We start from the raw sequence: 22,065 nt of genomic DNA, 5'->3' as shown, positions 1-22,065 counted from the left end.
CAAATTCAACCTGGCGATGTCGATTTCAGTGCTAATCCCCTTGTTGGGGAGGAGTACAAAAATCGATTTTAAGAGCCCATTGAGTCGACAAAAATGGCTTCATTGTGTGGACGGGTGCAGAGTTAAATCGATCTAACACTGCTAAACTCGACCTAAACTCGTAGTGTAGACTAGGGCTAAATGAATAAATAAAATGGACTAGTTTTGTGTCATAACACCTAACTTTTAGGCATCGAGGTCATCACTGAGATTCACAAAGCCTGAGTTCGGTGCTCAGGCTTCCTACACTGAATGGAAGAGATGAATAGGGTTCACAAAATCCAGCATGCTAGGTGGCTCCTTGCCTAAGCCAGCTAATGAGAGATGCTGAGGAGCAGGGGGAGTGGTGTGTTAAGGGAGTTCGGTGCGTAAGTCCAAGTTGCGGGGAAGGCAACTTCTTTTGCTTGGGATTCTCAGCTGAAAACCCTGTCCTGGAGTCAGCGCCTAACAGTTTCTTTCAAGAGACTGGAGGAGGAAGTTCCCTCTGTCTCTCCTCTTGACACAGTTCCACTTTGCATAACAAGTCACCAGATCAGGGGGACTGGATCCCTAGGTCTCTCACATCCTGGGTCATTCTCATGCATGCACGTTTTTTTCTCAGCCAACTACTCTCTAATTATTTAATCCAAAATGGAACAGCTTCAACAGGAGAGACTGAGGTAGCGTCACTCAAAATATCTCATAGTCCAGTGGTTAGCGCGCTCACCTGTGAGCTGGCAGATCCCTGTTCAAATTCCTTGTTCCTCCTCAGGTATAAGGGGTGACTTGAACTAGGGGTGTCCAATATTCCAGGTGAATACAGTAACCACTAAGCTAAAAGTTATGAGAAAGGGCTTTGCCTTCCCCCCTCTACTAGCCATTCTGTGTGGAGCTGGGCATGCTCTGAACACGCCTACCACATCAGGCCCTGCAGGAGGGTTAGGTGAAGGAACGCCTATCTTCACCTGGCTCATGAAACCCTATTGGGCGCAGGCATCTGGACAGCTAAAGCGAGGCAGCAGTGTGCATGCTCAGAGGCAGTAACACCCAGAATATTTTTCTGCAAACACTTAGATGCCAAGCAAGTTTAGGTGCCTATGGGGTTCAGCGGCAGCTGATCAGGGGTACTGTCAATACCAGTGGCTCCTAAATCTGGGACTTAGGGGCTAAAAGTGGCAATAAGGCACTTAAGTCCCTTTGTGAATCTAGCCCAGTTTTCCAGTTTTATTCATTGTATGTTCTGCTTCAATTACCTACAGCATTTACCAAGTACTAACTGCATAATGACAATCAAAGTTACTTGTTTGCATTTATGACATGATCTCAACACTCTTTGATTTCATTGTAAAAAAACCAAACACCACAGACATTTTTTTTTAAAGGAGACAGAAGACTTTTGTACTTACTAAATGATTCACAGGAAGCCCACATCACTGGATATGACTTCAAAAGAACAGAACTGACTCTTCATGACAGGGATATATGAACTGAGTAAATGCCTGGATCATTGCTCAAAGCACGCCTGCAGCATTATCATTACTTCTTTCCAGAAAGGCACACGAGCTGAAGTAATGACTTTTCTGTTTTCCTAGTTAAACTCTATGGAGTTTAAGTCAAAGTCAAAAGAAAAACTAATATTTCAATTCATTATGCATGAAAGGCTTCTTGCTTTGGTATTGGAAAGGAATAGATTTTAGTGCCATAGTCGGCTGATGTGTTATGAAAGGTTTACTAAAACACAAGTGTTCTGCACTACTTTGACTTCTGTTTGATAGGAACTTTTAATAGAGACATAAATAGTGACCCCCCTGACCATCTAAACTATTGCTTTTTAGCTATACTGGTACTATTAGCACATGTAAGTTATCTGTGGGAAAGGCCATCAAAATATTACTTAAAACCTGGTAATGTTTGGAATGACTATTCAGGTGGCTCAAACTGTTCAGCATTATGTTTTCATTGCTTAACTGCTACTCTGTAGTAAGCAGGGCAGGAGCATGATAACTCGGAGCATCTCCAACCACAACTTCCAAGAGGGGGCCCCATGACTCAACTCTAGTACCTTCCTTCCATATTATGCCCCTTTGCCCATCTTCACAACCATCTCATGCCTCTCCCTGGCAAGACCACCTACTCTACTCACCTGGGAGACCCAGAATATTCAGCCACTGCCCTGGTTCAATTACACACCAACCCCACTACCTCGAGAGGCTTAGCATCTTAGAGCAGCTCCAGGATGTAGCAACTCTTCTTCCCTGCCTCAGCATCTTAACCTGCAGCCAGGTTCTTGGCGTCGTGTTCTGGGAGCACCCAGAAAGGACAGCTCCTTCAGAGATAGGATTTACATGCTGCAGTTGCTCAGAGCCCAGCTTTACCCACTGCTGTACTTTAAAGTGAAGCACATCTATTCTTGAAACTGAGAAAGAAAGACAGAAAGAATTGGGACTTCCTAGTGGACCACCTGTTCAACTCTTATCACCCTTAAGAGGTCATTTAAAACTGAAAGCTCTGGAAATCATAAAATACTATACTGAATACAATACTTAAACTTATATCTCCTCTGGGACCACGGAACTTGTTCCCTCAACTTGGTCCAAAATAGCCCAAATTTGGTGACCTTCTGGGAATGCTGCAAAAGACATCTGCCTTTTGGAGAGGGCTGTGGGTATGCTTCCATCAAAGATGAAGGCCTGGAAAGGATTCCCTTTCCCACTCCCCTCCTGTAGCTGTTTGGCTGAGATCCTATTTGAATTTATATTTTAATGATGCTGGGATTTTGCTGTATTACTAATGATATGTTAGGGTGTCTAGAGCCCTGTATAGGTGTCTTTTATTATTTCAGTCTAAACAAATACACTGGAACACAGTTTCTCTTTTAAAAAACCACTAGGCCTCAAAATTTAACATTTAATAACATCTGGTTAAACACTATTTAATTACTTGGCACCAGCTAAATGTGTCTCCATTTAGCAGAAGGTGCTAATAATATCCTAACTAAGCAGAAATAATTAACATTAACTATCAGAGTAAATAACTTAATTGTTCTAACTTAGTGGAATATACTATGTGCGATTATAAACGATCAGTATTACCAGCTACCTGTATGAATTTTTTCTTGATAGTTTTCTGGCATGTCAATATGAGACCATTAATGTGGGCCAATAGAGAATTCTGCAAATAGCTTCGTGTCTACTGTACCAGCAGTTATAGTTTAAAAATATTTACAAATAAAATTTAATTTCCTGTTTATTTTTGTTGCTATAGCAGGGCACACAAAGAGGGTTTTGACTACTAGTGTCTCATAAATGAACACTTGAGCAGGGTGTTCATTTTGAAGAACAGCGCCATAGAGATTAAAGCAACAGTGTCAAGAAATGCGATTTTTTTTTTAAAAGACTAAAACAAGAGCAACCATCAGACACAGAGGGGAAAAAAGGGAAAACTATGATTTAAATAAAACTCCACAGACAATGCAGACATCAAACAGAAGAGGAAAAACAAAGAAACAAAAACCCAACACCATGATGCTGTAAGGTTCACGTCCACCGAATTAAAATTGTTTGTAAATGCATTGAGATGGCACAACAAACTTGACAGCTGTTCATAGCATCTGGTAAAAAGCATGCCAGAGTTGTTATATTCCTATCAAAATTTACCACTAACCATTTGAAGGTGGTACATTTTGCAAGCACAGAAATTATCACCTTTTCTTGAAAAACTTACCAAGCAAAAAATAAAACATGAACTATAATAAAAAGAGGGGCTCAGTTTTATGCCAGTCAACTTTCTTGCTCCCGTGCAGTCCTGGGGATGTTTGGCAAGGAGGAGGGAACTGGATTTTTTTCCTGCTTAAGTGGATTTTGCCAAGGGGTGCTGGAACAATTTTTATAGGGGGGCTGCTGAGACCCACTGAAGCAAGCTGTAAACCCTGTATATAAAGAAAACCACTTCAAGCCAGAGGGTGCGGCAGCAACCCTAGCACCCGTAGTTCCAGCACCTATGATTTTGCCATCAATTTCTTGGACTCCTCTCCCTATATTCATCTCTCTGCGTATAAGTTACCACCTCCAAAGTTACCGACAGATACATTTTAAATGAAAAAACAAAATTAAATGAAAAACAAAAACAAAATTACCCAAATACACCTAAAATTTTAACAAATTTATATGAACAGAAAAAGCCATAGAGATAATCTTGTGAGACATTTTTGTGTAGTCAGAATGGATAAGCACAAATTTATAGTTATTGACCATGAGCCAAATCCAGAAGGTTCAGAGCAGCCGCAGAAAAATAGGAAAAATACTTGCCTAGTACCTCTCTATCTAGGCATTTATATACTGCTTTCTCTGCTCCCAAACATTGCAATATATGAGAGCCTCACAAACATTAATGCTTTTACCCTTGTAACAACACAGAGACATATGAAAGGATTATTACTATTTTTCAGAAGGGGAACTGACTCTATATTGGTGGATACTTGTTTCCTTATTGAGTCAATTGCAGGACCAGGGACTAAAGGTGGGATCCACAAAGCAACAGACACCTAAACCCCAGATTTCAGAGTGGTAGCCATGTTAGTCTGTATCAGCAAAAAAAACAAGGAGTCCTTGTGGCATCTGATGAAGTGGGTTTTAGCCCATGAAAGCTTGTGTCCAAATAAATTTATTAGTCTCTAAAGTGCCACAAGGACTCCTCGTTGTTTTTGCTAAACCCCAGAGGTAGGCACCTAAATCCTGCATGTGGCACCACTGTTATCATAAGTATAAAGGGAAGGTTAAACACCTTTAAAATCCCTCCTGGCTAGAGGACAAACCCTTTCACCTGTAAAGGGTTAAGAGGCTAGGATAACCTCGCTGGCACCTGACCAAAATGACCAATGAGGAGACAGGATACTTTCAAAGCTGAAGGGGGGGAGGGGGGAGAAACAAAGGTTTGCTCTGTCTGTGTGATGCTTTTGCCGGGAACAGAACAGGAATGGAGTCTTAGAACTTAGTAAGTAATCTAGCTAGATATGCATTAGATTCTGTTTTGTTTAAATGGCTGATAAAATAGCTGTGCTGAATGGGATGTATATTCCTGTTTTTGTGTCTTTTTGTCACTTAAGGTTTTGCCTAGAGGGATTCTCTATGTTTTGAATCTGATTACCCTGTAAGGTATTTACCATCCTGATTTTACAGAGGTGATTCTTTTACTTTTTTTCTACAATTAAAATTCTTCTTTTAAGAACCTGATTGCTTTTTCATTGTTCTTAAGATCCAAGGGTTTGGGTCTGTGTTCACCTATGCAAATTGGTGAGGATTTTTATCAAGCCTTCCCCAGGAAAGGGGGTGTAGGGTTTGGGGAGGATTTTGGGGGGAAAGATGTTTCCAAGCGGGCTCTGTTCCTGTTATATATCTGTTAGACGCTTGGTGGTGGCAGCAATAAAATCCAAGGAAAAAAGGTAAAATAGTTCGCGCCTTGGGGAAGTTTTAACCTAAGCTGGTAAAAATGAGCTTAGGGGGGTTTCTTGCGGGTCCCCACATCTGTACCCTAGAGTTCACAGTGTGGAAGGAACCTTGACAACTATGATCCAAGAAACTCCCGCCTGGCTGCTAATTAACCTGTTGGCATGTAAACTCACTTGCGAACTAAGTTTTAGACCCCGAAACATATGTAATGCTGCTGTATTCTAGGCATCTGAGCACCTATTTCCTGCCTAAGTCCCAGAGCAATTCACAAACAGGGGGAAGATAAGCATTCGCCTACCTAAGTTGTGTGTAGCAGCCTCTAAGCACACCTACCAGACTGGGTCCAGTCAAAATATCTCCAGAGTAGTAGCATGAGGCAGCGGTGATGCCCACCTTATAACGTTTAGCTGCCAGTGGGCAAGAAAAGATTTGAACAGGGGTCTCCCACTTCTTGGGAGAATGCTCTACCTCAGTGATACTCAGGCCTCAGTAGTTCAGGAGCCAAATTAGAGACCAACATTACCTAGAAGAGCCATAGTAGTGTGAATTCACTGTTTTGTTTACTATAGCACTATTCATATTTAAACAGTATGACAGGGGAAATATTGTGTGTGTGTGTGTACATATATATATATATATATAAATAAAAAATTCTCACATCACGTAAATTAATAACTTTGTGTAAGTTAATTGGTTAATAACATAGTAAAAGCATCCTGATTGGTTAACTTAGATCGGTTAATAATTAAATCACACAGTGTTTTAATATGTGCTGCAAACAGCTGCAGGAGACACATTAAAGAACCACGTGCAGCTCATGAGCTGCAGTCCGAGGATCACTGCTTTACCCACCAAGCTATGGGACAGCCTGATATGGGACTACCTCAGTCCCTCCTGTTAAAGCTGTTCCACTGTGGATAAATAATGAGTGATTGGAGCAGGGGTACCCAGTGGTTAGGGCACCCACCTGGGAAGTGGAAGACCCCAAGTCCAGTTTCCTGCCCACAGTGCAATAGCTTCAATAGGAGAGACTGAGGGAGCCCCACATTAAAATATGCCATAGCTCAGTGGTTAGAGCACTCTGGGGTGGGAGATCCCTGTTCAAATTCTTTTCTTCCCTTCAGGCAGGCGGGGAATTGAACCTTCTTCTCCCATATCTCAGGTGAGTACTTTAACCACCATGCTAAAAGTTATAAGGTGTGTAGCACGACCTCCTTCTGCTGCTCCTGTTTTGTGTAAAGCAAGGCACGAGCCTAACTCATTTCCACAAGTGGCAGCTTAGGTGCCTAAGCCATCCAACTCCAGGTGCTGGGTTCCTGTCATCTTCCTATCTAGGCTTGCAATGGGCACCTCCCAGCAACCTGGACTTAGGCACCTATCTCTGTGCACACACCTCTCTTGTCAACATCGCCCACTAGCTGGCTTAGGTGGCTTTGCACCTAACATGCTGGCTTTTGTGGATTGCATTTTTAGGTTCCATTCATTGTATAGGTAGCCTAGGCATGTAATTCAGACTTTGTGAATCACAGTGTGGTTCCTGTGATTTTCTGGATGCCTAAAAGTTAGGCTCTAGGACACTCAGAGTTGCAAAGCACAAGTCCCTTCATGGATCCCACCTCAATTAACTTACCAGAGCCAGAAACTGAACTGACATCTCCCAACTCTCATCCTTTTGCTTTAACCATAAGACTATCCATTCTCTCTTGCCATGCAAAAGGGGCCTGATCCAAAACCCACTGACATCAAGGGAAAGACTCAAATAGACTTCAGTAAGTTTTGGATCAGACCCAAGGTGTATATGTGAACTCCACAATACATTATTGCAGGACAGAACAGTGCATATACAAAAACTGTGGCAGTAAGGGTGGAAGAGATGAATGTCCCAGGGATAAAAACAGAAATAGGAACAACCAATACAGATCCTGGAGTGCTAAACAACTTAGTGAATTGTCTATGAATTCCTAATGCTCACTAGAGATCAGGGTGCCAAAAATATTACATTAAGTAACATGTGGTCTGATGAACGATTCTTCATATCTCCCTCAGAAATAGCCATTAATAGATGGGTGTATATGTGTGTGCACATGCACACACACGCAAATGCCTACGCACATAAACATAGAGGGTGTTTCACACAAATTAATTCTAATGTTTATCATCAGAAATTTTTTCTGGGACATTCTTCAAGTGTTACTGTTATGGAAAAACTCTGCAAACAGACGGGTCTCACATTTTGCTCTGACATGATTCAGAGTCATCTTGATTTCCACTTCATGATCAGCATTAAGGGAGTGAAGACTTTCCATGTTTTCCCAATACCCATCCACTTGGCCTTAAAGGACAGAATACTGCTCTGGATTGTTATATCCTTTCCTAAACTGTGTTCCCTTTTTCACTGGCAGTCCATGTTGGCCAAAAATTAAACCCATATGCTTATTTTAAAAGGAAAAGTGTGTTTAGTGTGTTCCCTCTGGTTTGTTAAACAAAATTTTAAGTTTTGGTTTACGGAAGGGAAGAGGAAGGAGAAAAACAGCACTGAACCATTTGTTTTGAATCTCTCCCTCTCTCTCTCTCCTCCCACACTCAGCATTTGACTCTGCTTGAGCCTAAACATATATGGCTAAGATTTTACAAAATTATCAGTGACTTTGAGTGCCCAGACACACCTTAAAAGCACTTGATTTTCAGCAAATGCTGAGTAAATTCACTCTCTAAAAATCAGTCACCTTTTAGTTGATTCAAGTTGGGCACCCAAACATTGAGACACCCAAACTCTGTAAAAAGAACAGGAGTACTTGTGGCACCTTAGAGACTAACAAATTTATTTGAGCATAAGCTTTTGTGGGCTACAGCCCACTTCATCAGATGCATAGAATGGAACATATAGTAAGAAAATATACATACATCAGAGAACATGAAAAGCTGGAAGTTGCCATACCAACTCTAAGAGGCTAATTAATTAAGATGAGCTATTATTGTATGTGACCTGGCTACACTGATGATGGACTCATGGAAAAGAAGCCCTTGAGGAATTCCACCATGATTTCAACAATTTTCATCCCACCATCAACCTCAGTCTAGACCAATCCATACAAGTGGTCCATTTCCAGGACACTACTGCGCTAATAAGCGATGGTCACATAACCACCACCCTATGCCGGAAACCTACTGACCGCTATACTTTCCTACATACCTCCAGCTTCCATCCAGGACACACCACATGATCCATTGTCTACAGCCAAGTTCTAAGATACAACCACATTTGCTCCAATCCCTCAGACAGAGACAAATACCTACAAGATCTCTATCAAGCATTCTTACAACTACAATACCCACCTGCTGAAGTGAAGAAACAGATTGACAAAGCCAGAAGAGTACCCAGAAGTCACCTACTACAGGACAGGCCCAACAAAGAAAATAACGGATCGCCACTCGCCGTCACCTTCAGCCCCCAACTAAAACCTCTCCAGTGCATCGTCAAAGATCTACAACCTATCCTGAAAGGGGATCCCTCACTCTTGCAGATCTTGGGAGACAGACCAGTCCTTGCTTACAGATAGCCGACCAACCTGAAGCAAATACTCACCAGCAACCACACACCACACAACAAAAACACTAACCCAGGAACCTATCCTTGCAACAAATCCCGTTGCCAACTCTGTCCACATATCTATTCAAGTGACACCATCACAGGATCTAATCACATTAGCCACGCCATCAGGGGCTCGATCACCTGCACATCTACCAATGTGATATATGCCATCATGCGCCAGCAATGCCCCTCTGCCATGTACATTGGCCAAACCGGACAGTCTCTAAACAAAAGAATAAATGGACGCAAATCTGACATCAGGAATCATAACATTCAAAAACCAGTCGGAAAACACTTCAACCCCTCTGGTCATTCAGTAACAGACTTAAAGGTGGCAATTTTGCAACAGAAAATCTTCAAAAACAGACTCCAACGAGAAACTGCTGAACTGGAATTAATTTTTGAACTAGATACATACCATTAACTTGGGCTTGAATAGAGACTGGGAGTGGCTGGGTCATTACACAAATTGAATCTATTTCCCCATGTTAAGTATCCTTCTCACACCTTCTTGCCAACTGTCTGAAATGGGCCATCTTGATTATCACTATAATTTTTTTTTCTCCTGATGATAATAGCTTATCTTGATTAATTAGCCTCTTAGAGTTGGTATGGCAACTTCCAGCTTTTCATGTTCTCTGTATGAGATATATATATACACACACACACACACACGTTCTCTGAATGTATATATATATTCTTACTATATGTTCCATTCCATGCATCTGATGAAGTGGGCTGGAGCCCATGAAGACTTATGCTCAAATAAATTGGTTAGTCTCTAAGGTGCCACAAGTACTCCTGTTCTTTTTGCGGATACAGACTAACACGGCTGGAACACTGAAACCAAACTCCGTAGTCATCTTGTAAAATCTTGGCCATACATACTGTTGTATATACTATTTGTAGACACCCCAAGTTAAAAGATAACAGAAAAATACAAACAAATAAAAGAAGAAAACCAATTAATCAGATAGCTGCCTTTTTCTGATCAAAAAGTTCACATCATTTTCTGACAACCTCTAGGATTTTCCCTCCCTTTTATTTTATTTTAAAATGTAATTGAACATGTAATTTTAAAAATTAATTTAAATTACTTCGCTGACTTAAATTCAATGCACACAGTGACCCCTACTGGTCTGTTAGTCAGACATGTGAGTAATGGCACAACACAGTACAGTCATTCTGTATAGCACACAGTTAATTTGTAGGGAGAGTTTCCACATAAAGATTTTATTTATGTATCTTATGTAACTTGGTCAGTTATAAATAATGCTCTGATTGTTCCACGTGATTAGACCTAGAATTATGTTATAGAAAAATCACTAATTTTAATAATCTTCTGGAAGATTAAACTAGATAATGAACATAACACTTCTCTTACTTTTAGTTCCTGTACACCATATACCAGTATTTACAGTTAAGATATCATGCATGTTATCACATAGATCTTAAACTAATAACAACTGAACTTTTCTTAAAAATGATTTAATGGAAATAAATGTCATGTTAATTTAATAAAAGCCATTTTAAAATGAGTTTTAGCTGCATGTAATGTATTCACCCAATTAAATATGAACAGTTATTACCAAAATCTACCCAGTGAATCATATTAAGATTTCTATTGTCCATGCTATGCAAATAAATTAGGGTTAAGATTGTGTATAAATATTAACTTATCTGTTTTAGTATACAAATTTGTTATTGAGCCAAATGAATAATAAAATGTTGTCACACACTTACTTCACAACCCATTATGCTCTCTTACTAGTTTAAAAGCAAAGTATTAATTAAAAATTGCTAGATATAAACGTAGTCATTTCTAAAGTCTGAAGTCGTCAAGTGTTTGACATTTGCTTTTAATGCAATATCCATTATTACAGCCCATCAAACCACTCATAAAATAAATAAGAGCTACACTATAATAAACTGTTTCAAGAAATCACACAATCTAGCATGGCTAGAGCATGGCTGGTTATTTAAAATGCTAAATATTGTTTTTCATTAAAAAACAATTCCCCAATCCATGGTTAATGCAAAGAAAACAAAGTTTTCCACTATCCAAATCTTCTGAGGGCACTACTTCTACCATCAGCCTCTCTTCAAAAGCATGCATGTGTATAGTTTACCATGCAAGTGTGAAGGGAAGATGGAGGGAAACAAGCCACCAAATAAATCTGAGGGTGAAATCCTGCCTCACTGAAGAAAACAGGACAACATGGACCCAAGTGTCTAGTGGGAGAAAGCAATGTTAAATCTCAGTCTTGAAAACCATAGGCAACTTTCCTACTATACTTTAGGAGAGAGAGGAGTATAAGGATTGAACAGTATTTGCATACAGCAAAAATCAGACTCAGACTTTTACCCCCCAGTTTTAAAAACTGTTCTGTTCTTCAAGATGTGGCTATAAACTGTCACAAGAGGGTTTTTTTGTTTTTGTTTCAATCTCTAGTGGTAGTGTGCTTGCAGGGGTTACAATACTAGTTTAGAATCAGCCCGTGTCAAGGCTGATTCCCCACGCTGGCACTTCGAGTGCAGAAGATGGGGGCCCACAAATATGCTAAAAATTAATACAGGCCACTCCAGGCTTGTATTAAACTCCCAAGGTTACAGCTTCTCTCTGCCCTTGGATGGATAGATGCCGCCACCACCCAAATGCAAAAAACCCCTTTGATTCCAGGAAGGCGCACCTTGGGAATTCCTCCCTGTGAGTTACCCTCAAGCACTTCCACCCCCCTCTCTGAGGACGAGCTGAGAAAGAAAACAAAGGAAATCAGCTGTTGTCACCAGCTAATTAAACAACATATGCACAAACCTCTTAGGACACAAAAAACCCAATCCTGTTCTTAAAAAAGGTAAATTTTATTAAAAACAAAAAGAAAGAAAATACATCTGGAACTTAGGCTACTGCTAGATTTAAAAAGAGTAAATATAATAATTAAGCATCAAAAATGGTTTTCTTGAGGTCCAGCTTAACAGTTACAAGCAAAACAAAAGCATTTGGAGGTTAGCATAGAGGAGCCCACAAGCCTTACAGAAATAAAAGAGATAAACCTAATTATGTCTTTTTACACATTTCCTGATCTACTTATATATCTGGGGTTTCAAATAAGTAGTTTCTAGGTATGATTTCATGTTTTTTTTTATAACTGGCTTAAAGCTTCTTACAGCATAGTCCAGCCCTGTTCCTGTTCTCCAGGAGAACAACCACAGACAGACAAAGGGAAAGTTTTTTCCCACAATTTTAAAAAGTTCTAGCCCTCCCATTGGCTCTTTTGGTCACGTGCCCATTCCCTTCCTTTTATCTATGTTTTTTTTTTTTTTTAACCCTTTACAGGTAAAGCAAGTAGAGAATAGCTACTAACAGGGATTTTGTAGCTAACTGGCTGGCTGGGTGTCCATAAAAGGGAGCTTACCTCCCCTCCCCCTTCATTTTTCACAGCCTGCCCCCCCTCCCAAATTCCTGAAAACTAAGAAGTAAATAATAATAATAAATTATAATTACTGACATTTGCATTGTTTCCACAGATATACACTGCTTAAATTTAGTCAGTCCAACTGCAAATAGTAAGCCACAAGCAGTCACTATGATCCATGTTAGGTAACTTATGAGTAGTCCCACCAATGATGTCAATGCAAGTACTCAATGTAAGGGATGCAGAATCTGGACCTCTGACCTTTACCAAAAAACTAACAGTAGTTGGGCCTACATCCTACCGTTTGACCACTAGTCAGATCTGTGAAGCAAACTGCATGGAATGTGGAAACAAAAATATATTTTTTTGAAGTGCAGCAGTACGATTCTAAGCCAGTGCACCAACTCCCTTGTGTCTTCAACAGCAGCTGAACATTTATAAAGATTTTATTTTAGGTATTCATATTTAAATATTTACAAAGTTACAACAAAGAAGAAAACAGAAAAACAGTGACACGTTATAAAACATTTAAGAAGCCTGTTGCAGTTTATCTGACATCATTTGTCAGGATAACTCAGTGAAACTCATTATTGATTGCAGTCAAATCTTCTGTGTACCACAATATTAACTGTTAAATACAAATTTTTATACATCCAAAAACCTACAATAAGACAGTGTTAAAGTTGCAAAGTCAAGTACTCAAAAGATAGGAAATGTCAGAATTAAGATTGCAAGGCAACGTTAATTCAGCCCCCTTGTGTGTCTATTACAATTCAGTCTTTAATTACATTATCATATACTAGCTTTTCCACAGGACTCCTGCCTCATTCAGCAAATAGATATTAATTCAATACTTCTTTTTATCCTCCTCCTTAAATAAGGCTTGGGGCCACACATTGAACACACACTATCCAAACCTTACACTGAATACAAAACTAGTAACTTCCTCCTTGGCATTTCTATGGTGGTCTCACCATAGCCTCCAAGTACTTCACAAACATTAATGAATTTATCCTCACAATTCCACTGAGATTAGGTGGCATTACCACCCCATTTTACAGCTGGGGAACTAACACACAGCTATATTAAGGCCAAAATTACCAAAAAGCATCTATCTACTCATTTTGGAAATACCTATGATCTGATTTTTCAGAATACTTGGCATTTTTAAGGGACATATAAAGCACATCTCCTACTGACATCAATTGCAGTTAAGAGTGCTCAGCACTTCTGCAAATATGGCATCCATAAAATGAGGAACACACAATTAGTAGGCAACTGTGAACATTTTGGTTTATGCGACATACTCAACATCACAAAGAAACTTTGGCAGAGGAAGGGATAGAATTAATTTCTCTTGGGTGACCGTCAACTTCTTGAACCAGAAGACCATCTCTTTCTGTAATGCCCTGCCTCATTTACAACACACCTTCCCACTTCTGCAACAAATAAGGAAGGGGTCCCACAGACACTAGCATCCCTCACTTTGCAGTCATGATTCATTTTCAGATCACCATCTATCCTGTGCACTGACTGAGGCCGGAGTCCAGTCCAAAAATAACATGTGATTGTGTAATTAAAGATTATCATAATGTGTACACAAGGAGGCCGAATTAAGGTCACACAGGGTTCTTTAATTCTGAAATTTCCTAACTTTGGAATACTTGACTTTGCAACCTTAATTTTTTTTAACATAGTTTTTGTTGTTGCTGTGTGTAATTGCCTAATTAAAACAAAAAACTGAAAAACAATATAAACTAGAAAACACATCATATTACGTCCAAACTTGTGTCATCAACAGGGTTTAAACTTTTAGATCCACAGCACAGTCCTCTACCACTTGGACTAATACAGCAACTAGCTGTTTTACACAGAGAGTAATAGTAGTAGGCCGTTACCCTCTAGGTGGATTCATCACAAGAGTGAGAGTGAGTTCCCCAGCTATTTGCTTACAGAAGAGAACATAAGAACAGCCCTACTGGGTCAGACCAAAGGTCCATCTAGCCCAGTATCCCGTCTTCGGACAGTGGCCAGCCAATGCCAGGTGCTTCAGAGGGAATGAACAGAACTGGTAATCATCAAGTGATCCATCCACTGTCGCTCATTCCCAGCTTCTGGCAAACAGAGGCTAAGGACACCATTCCTGCCCATCCTGGTGATACACATTGATTCACCTATCCTCCATGAGTTTATCTAGTTCTGAATCCCCAGGATGGAACATGCTCCGTTGCTCTGTGCAGATGGCACATGCACAGTCCAGTGGCAATCTTCAAAGAATTTAGCTGCCAAACTCTAACAAGCCTCTACGGAGCATATGCATACGGAGATTTTATATATATGAAGTTCTCTGGGATGCCATGAAGTTCTCTGGGATACCATGCCTGTGAAAATTTGGCTCAAATTTGGCCAAATCATAACTCTTTATATTTCTGCAGCTCATCATGGTCAAGGGAGGATATTGATCACTTCACCACGCATGTCTTGAGACAGTGTGCACATATGCAGTTTGTATATACTGAACCAATATCCTGCATTGGTGAAAGGGGCAGTGAAAGCATTGGAAGATCAAGACATGTCAACAGTACCTCCTTGCCTCTGGACATTTGCTTGGATTTTGCTTTGTTTTGCAGGAGTTGGATGGACCTGAATGGGAAACTGAACATACATCCAACAATTGAGAGTATCCTACAATCTTTGCACGGTTAAGTCATTTCCGCAATCCAGCATCTTCTTTCCCAATGCCACGTGATTTTTATTTCATCAGGTGAAAACGTGGGATTACTCAAAGGCAAACAAACATAGAATACTTTTATATCTTCATTGTAATCTCCTCTACCCCTCCAGCAGTAGGGACTTTGATCTGCTGTCAGACTCATTTTTCATTTGGCCAACATACCAAGCATAAACTAATATTTTAAAAGATAACTGGCATTCTTTGAGGATAAGGCGGCTTTATTTTTTTGTCAACAGGAATACCATTGTAATCACAGGAATAATGCATTTGGCTCAGGCCAGCAAAGCTCGCTCCCTGACCTTAGGTTAAAATTGGGCAAGGCACTGAGCACCTAAACACCCACTTAAGTGATGGGAGTTAGAGAAGCTCAACACTTCATGGGTTTCATGTCTCTGCACTGGTTTCCATTGAGGGAGCTTTCCTCCTCTTTCCCGAACTTGACTGCAGGCTTTGTGGCTTGGTACAAGTGGGGACCAGACAGAGAGTTGTTTCAAAACTGCCTTGCTGCTGTCTCCAAGGTGTTGTACCTCAAAGTGAGGCAGGCTGGCCACTGGCAAGTGTTAAAACTATCTTGGTGCCCTCACCCATTGGGCACCAAAGGTGGAGGCAGCTAAACCCTTCGCTGCAAGAGCAAGTGAATAGCTGCTGAATATGGCTGGTGGAGTTCAAGGAATAGAGGAAATTCTTTGCTAGGGAAATTTGCTCCAAGCACTGCTCTCAGTTCCCAATGCAAAATTACTGAGAAAAAATAAAAACACTCATTTTCCAGGGAAAAGGAATCCATTAGCAAAAGGATTCTTGCAAAGAGCAAAAGAGGAAGCATCCATTCTCCTACATCAAGCTAGAGACACTGAAGAGATGGTTGGTGCAGCAAAAATTCCTGTAAAAGGAGCTTTCAGGTTAAAAAAAAGGGGGAAGGGGAAGTAATTCTCCACTCCATTTCCCCAGACTGAACATAACCCACAAGATATGAACTCTTCCCAGAAGAGTGCAATCAATGCATGAGGAAGGTTTTGGTCTGTTCCCTACTCTCCCCTACTATTCAGCTTCCCATGGCTGGCTACTCTGCCTTCCTTCCAGAGTCAATCAGCCTGCCTTAGGGTGACCAGCTATCCCGATTTTATAGGGACAGTCCCAATATTCAAGGCTTTTTCTTATACAGGCGTCTATTACACCCCACCCCCATCCCAATTTTTCACACTTGCTATCTGGTCACCCTAGCCTGCCTCCTTGACATCAGCTTTCCCTTGTCCTTCAGTCAGACTCAGACAGAGCTGAGGGCTCGAAGTCCTGAGAACCCAACAGGAGGAGAAGAGATGGTGAGAGTGGCAGCAATAGGAACAGCAGCAAGAGGAGGAACAGGGAGCCCAGCTCAATGTTTATGTGAAGCATAGGCTGAGTGCAGAGAGGAGGGAATAGAACTACCATGTAGCAGACCTAATAGGCTGCAGGAAGGGATAGGGTTAATGAGGAAGAGAATTAACGAAGTGGGGAAGGAAAAAGAATTGTTGGCCTATGAGGGGAGGATTGTGTGGAGATAAACACTGGATTAGGGAGATGATGCAGTGGGACTCCCACTTTGGGTCTTTAAGACTTCCATAAAGTTTCCGTACATACATTTCACGCAATTTTTTCGGTCTGCCAATGTAGCCAGGTCCGACATGCACATACACACTTTTCCCCCATACACTTATCAGGAGATTAAACTGGCTGAATTAATTGGTTCTTTTGCTGCTTCCTGTTATTCTGTCTCTGATGAAACAGATGTAGTATTAGTACACACGATTTATAAGGGGATCTTCCATGCTGGGCCTCCCACCACTAGTTGACAGTATAACTTGGTATTCTGGTTTGGTATTAGGGAACAAGGAAGAACTTGTTTTATTTATGTATCTATTAACACACACTCTCAATACACGTCATACTATAACAACCTGCAGAGTAATTTAGGAAAAGTATACTATCCCTCAAAACATTCATGGAAATGCAATAGAAATGAAAGACATGGAATTCTCCCTGCACATCCTACCTCAAACTTAAAGACCAAACACTTCCTTCATCTTTTACTTTTATGTTACTGATCACTAATTCAGATCGCAATCCAAAATACTTCCCAGGGGCTTTATAATACAGTACAGTATTCTAAATATATTCAGAGTAAATACTAAAGACAGGAAAATCCAACCTCATTTTAACATTCACTTAGATAAGGCAAGCTGCTAAACCCCTGTAGAGGGTGAGGCGGGTAAGGAATTAACAAAGACTCACGCAGACTTGCTTTGCTGCAGGGCAGCTCAGAGTTACTCTCCTGTCAGACATCCCCTAGGGAAAAGTCAGAAGAAATGGTCTGTGTCTGAGCACTCCTTGTGTGAATTCCACAGAGATACAATGAATATTAATAAAACCATTTTTAAAACCATCAGATAAAAATTAAAGTGTGTGTATGTACTCCACACTAATGTACAGCACGAAAACAGAAAAATGTTCTTTCCACAGGACTCAAAGAAATGTGTTTTGCTCTCCAGAGAAGTCCCTGTTAATCAATACTTGCATGTCCAAAACAACAGGAGTCAATGATCTGACAGTTTTTAGCAACAGATTACTGACACAGTTTTGAATGTTTCTTGGATGAAATCACTAACATTAGCACTTTTACGGTAATAAATTGGTGTCAGCAGAATTCTGGAGATCTATGCTGCAGACTCTAACATCATAGAAGTAATCAATTAAGGCAGTCAGTTGAAAAAAAATGATGCAAAGAGCAGAGTTGTCAATGGCAAAATAATTTCATTTTAGTGGTTTCAAAGATGAGCACAAAATATGCCATTTACTTATTTCATTAAGTGGCTGAATTGTTCTAAATAAGTTAAAAGATCCAATTTCTGGAACAATTTCCATAATTACTATATCCAGAATCTATTAAGTGATTAATTCCATATAATCTCTGCACTACAGTGGGTTAATAAAATCTCAGTTTTATGCGATGCAAATAGGGGGTATTGCAGCATAAAAAGTTACTGCAAGGGGAAGCCTGGTACTAATATGCTAGTGAATATATGGTTCACTCAAAAAATCCCAAACCTTTACATTGTTAATATTGACTTTAACAAAGATTTTTGCCTTACATTATGTACCAACATATACAGTTTCAGTCTTTGGAAATTTTTATTTTCTACATCTCAGACTTCAGCAGTTGTTCTGCTTGTGTGGCAAGAGACAATATCACTGATTCATTTTTACAGTTTGCAACTGAAGATGACAAACCATTAACAGAAAAAGGGTTCTTATTTACACATGAGCAAGACTTAAGCAACAACGTAATTGAAAATGCTGAGAAGAGTTACCAAAGCTGTCCATACCAGTTTTTAATAATACCACACAAAATAGCTTCCTTTTTTCTCCATACTCTTTTTGTTTGGCTATCACCAGCATGAGAGCCTCTACCATGTTACATGCCACAGAAAGTTACCTGACACAATCTACAGTGCATTCTTTGCCTTCCAAAAGCAAACCATCAGAATCTATTAAAATTACTTCATGCTGATAGCACCAGAGACATGACAAATCACAGGCCAAGAGTCAGATACCAAAGAATGTGTCTCAGGGCTTTAGGGCTAGGCCCATTTGCAAGCAAATGATATTGTGTGGAGCTGGCATGCTCAGTGCATGACAAACTGATGCAATTTCAGTACTGTCGGAGAAGCTGGGCGAGATTTCTCTGATGCTGGCTATGGTTAGTTTACAGAATTGTGCAGAGTTCCCAGATTTGAATCACTTGGGGCCCGAAAGGGCTTCACTTGACAAGCCACAAATAATTACACTACACTCTTTCCATTGTACTCTATTATTCTGCGCCTCTTATCTCTAGGCTTCAAACACTCGTGAACAAGCAAGGTCACTTCTATTTTGACCACAATGCAACAAAACATTGTTCTTTTGTGATATGATAAATAAAACACTGTCCTGCAGACTAAACATTTTTATCAGGTCCATTTCCACTTTTATAAGCAAAAACAACGCTGGGAGCTTGTTAGAAGAGTTGCGGTTGGAAATAACCATGCAGGAAAGTCCATGAGCTCTTCACTTAAGGGTGTGATACAGCTATCTAGTTATTGTAAAAACTCATTTGAGAAATGGGCCATTAAGTTCTTAGCCCCTAAAAGATAATGGTTACATCTGTCATTACTTCCCCCCACCCCCCTTCAAATGAACAAGTTTTGGCAATTCAGTGTGCAACTATCAGAAAATAGTTTTGAATCTGCTGCATGTTGTTGGTAGCCTTCTTAGGCTCAAGGTATTCTTCACAATCAAAGTCACTGTATATTTTATGAAGCATTATAAAATCTACTACTCCAACCTTGAAGCAGCTCAGGAGAGTGTTTTGCTCTGGTACATGTTATGTTGATCATTACCAAGTATTTAAAAAACTGGAAACCAATTAAATTAAAAATGTCATTTATTTGAATGGAAAAAGAAAGAGCATAAGAATAAGGGTAGCGCTTGCAGGTTTACCCATGTGACTAACTTACAGAAGATGAACGTTTGGTTTTGAGCTACACTGTATTAACTGACATCAAACTCAAAGGTTCCTGTCAAAATTCCTTACCCTCGATCAAGAAAACAGCAAGCTGCCTTTATTTGGTTCTACACATATTTAGCTCCAGCCCATCGGAAGAGGGAGACACAATTCCTTTTATAACACCTAATAAAAACCAAGGAAACTCAAGGAAGTAAATTTTTACCAATTAATAAAGAGACCTCACATGGCCATTCCTTTCTAGCAGTTAAAACTATATTTAGAATGTTATTAATGTTGAAATTAAGAACTTAACTTTACCATTAAATAATATTATCCCAAAATAAAGGGATAACAGAAATGGTAAGGGAAAACAATCTCTTTTAAAACACAGATTAACAATGATCAGAAGTATCCTCCATATTTATCTTCCATAAATACATATTATAGCAAGCTGGTACCAAGAGGAAAGAAAAAAATAGTTGTCTTACTACTCTACAATATATTCCTCACATGTCCGAGTAATCCCAGCATGAAGACTGTTTTATCTTCTAAAATAAACAAACAACTATTACTCTGGAAATGGCCAGCCTTGTTTTACACACCTACATGGACCCACACACTTCACTCCAGCCCCTTTGAAGCTTGAAATATAATATTTCCATAATAAATTCTCCCAGCACACTTTGTATGGTGACCTACATAGAATTATGTGGACTTTGTAAATACATAACGTAAGAAAATGATCTAATTGTGGTCATGAAAGCATTCTGAAATAATATTGTAATTCAGTGTTCTGAAATAAGAAATTTGAAACAACTTCCACCATGAAACGACTGCCTTGTTAAGTCACAGGTGTTTATGCAACAGATAAATGTTAAAATGCACTATTAGGAATCATCCATTTCATGTATATTTAAAAGCCACAGAAGAACTATGTGATCAAAATAGGTAGCAACACATGAAAGCTTCTTTACGTACTGGAGGCTGTCATGTGAACACAAAACTGCTTCAAGAAATCTTCTGTCTGACACTTCAATAATGAAGTCAATTTAATGTTACCATAAAAATACGTGCTCCTCCAGAAATCTAAGTTCACAGTCCAGAGTTTACATAGGAATGATAAAATGTTTTTAAGATGCATCGATGATCAATGAAGAGAACAAGGCGGCTGAATTTAAAATAAACCAGGAATGTACATATAAACCAGCAAAGATTATTGAAGTGTCAGATCTTTTTATATTTTTAAAATTCTATTTTTAGTATCACTTGGTTTGGAATTCTTTTTGTTAAAAGGATATTTTTGACCTGACCATTTTTGGCTCTTGTTATTTAATCATAGTATATTAGGGCTTTTTCCTCACTCTCTTGAAAATTCTGCAGCTATACCTAATTTCTTCAACCACTGCTGTATCATTGAAATGCACACTGAAACTCTTTTAAAGTTTTCCTTCCTGCTTACCCACAGGTAATTTGTCAAAACTGAGTGATATGACATCAGCAAATTTAAAAATATATATTCCAAAGAAGAAAAACTGCCTAGAACTTCCTATCTGTGCCACTTTTGTTTAGTTCTTTAGACTGGGCACCAGTGGCAAATGCAAAGCAGTAGAAAAACTAAGAAGTCATTTTAGTTTTGCGATGTATGATGTTTGGAATGAGAGGCAATTAATTCATTTTGCTGGAAAACCTGGCTTTGCAGGAAGATTACTGAAAGTCTGGGCCATAGACATCAGTGATGTTTAAACAAAAATACTGAAAACCTGCATGGAAGATCTGACATAGACAAAGATTTGAGACCTCTAGAACTACTGAAGAATAGATCAAGAAAGAAGATGGGGATATTCGAATCCACAGGAATACTGCTGAGCCAGGAGAGACTTGGGAGAAGAAGTAAACATGAAAATATTTTGTCTGGATGCTTTGACACTCAAGCAAGAAGATAAATTGAGAGGAAAAATATTATGGGGGTTAGGGAAACATCTCATTCCTCTTTTCTGTTTAATTCCACAATAACTTGGCCTACGACATCCAAATTTACTTTACTTTGGTCTTTATGAGATGAGTTTGTTTACAACTTGTAAGCAACTGCAATATTTTTGGAAAACTGAATGACATTACAATACAGCTATTAATCCATTAACCTAAAATCTAAATAAAATTAGCATGTCCATTCTTCTTCCCACCTCAAAGCATCAAGAAAGTCAAGTCAGATTGCAGCAATCACCATAGCTTGGCTTCAGGAGTGGCCAGGCATGCTTCTTCCAGCTCCTGGAGAGATTCTGATGTCAGAAAAGGGGGGTGTGGGGGAGGGAGGAAAACAAACAAACAAACAAACAAAA

General features: G+C 39.6%; 1 protein-coding gene across 8 annotated transcripts in view; it reads right to left on the bottom strand.

Moving 5' to 3' along the window:
* SNX24 (sorting nexin 24) overlaps positions 1-22,065 on the bottom strand; it is a 141,498-nt gene that overhangs the window by 104,200 nt on the left and 15,233 nt on the right. The window contains exon 1 of one of the 8 annotated variants that reach the window (XM_048849419.2): positions 21,910-21,989. The exons of the other annotated variants lie outside the window; for them this stretch is intronic. The gene's annotated coding sequence lies outside the window, so the exon portion shown is untranslated. Of the gene's footprint in view, positions 1-21,909; positions 21,990-22,065 lie in introns of those variants that run through there. 8 annotated transcript variants of the gene reach the window in all.

The sequence above is a fragment of the Caretta caretta genome, chromosome 5 (assembly GCF_965140235.1).
Source record: "Caretta caretta isolate rCarCar2 chromosome 5, rCarCar1.hap1, whole genome shotgun sequence".
NCBI classification, from domain to species: domain Eukaryota; kingdom Metazoa; phylum Chordata; order Testudines; family Cheloniidae; genus Caretta; species Caretta caretta.
The sequence above is the reverse complement of the archived record's forward strand: the minus strand, read 5'-3'. Positions and strand labels throughout refer to the sequence as shown.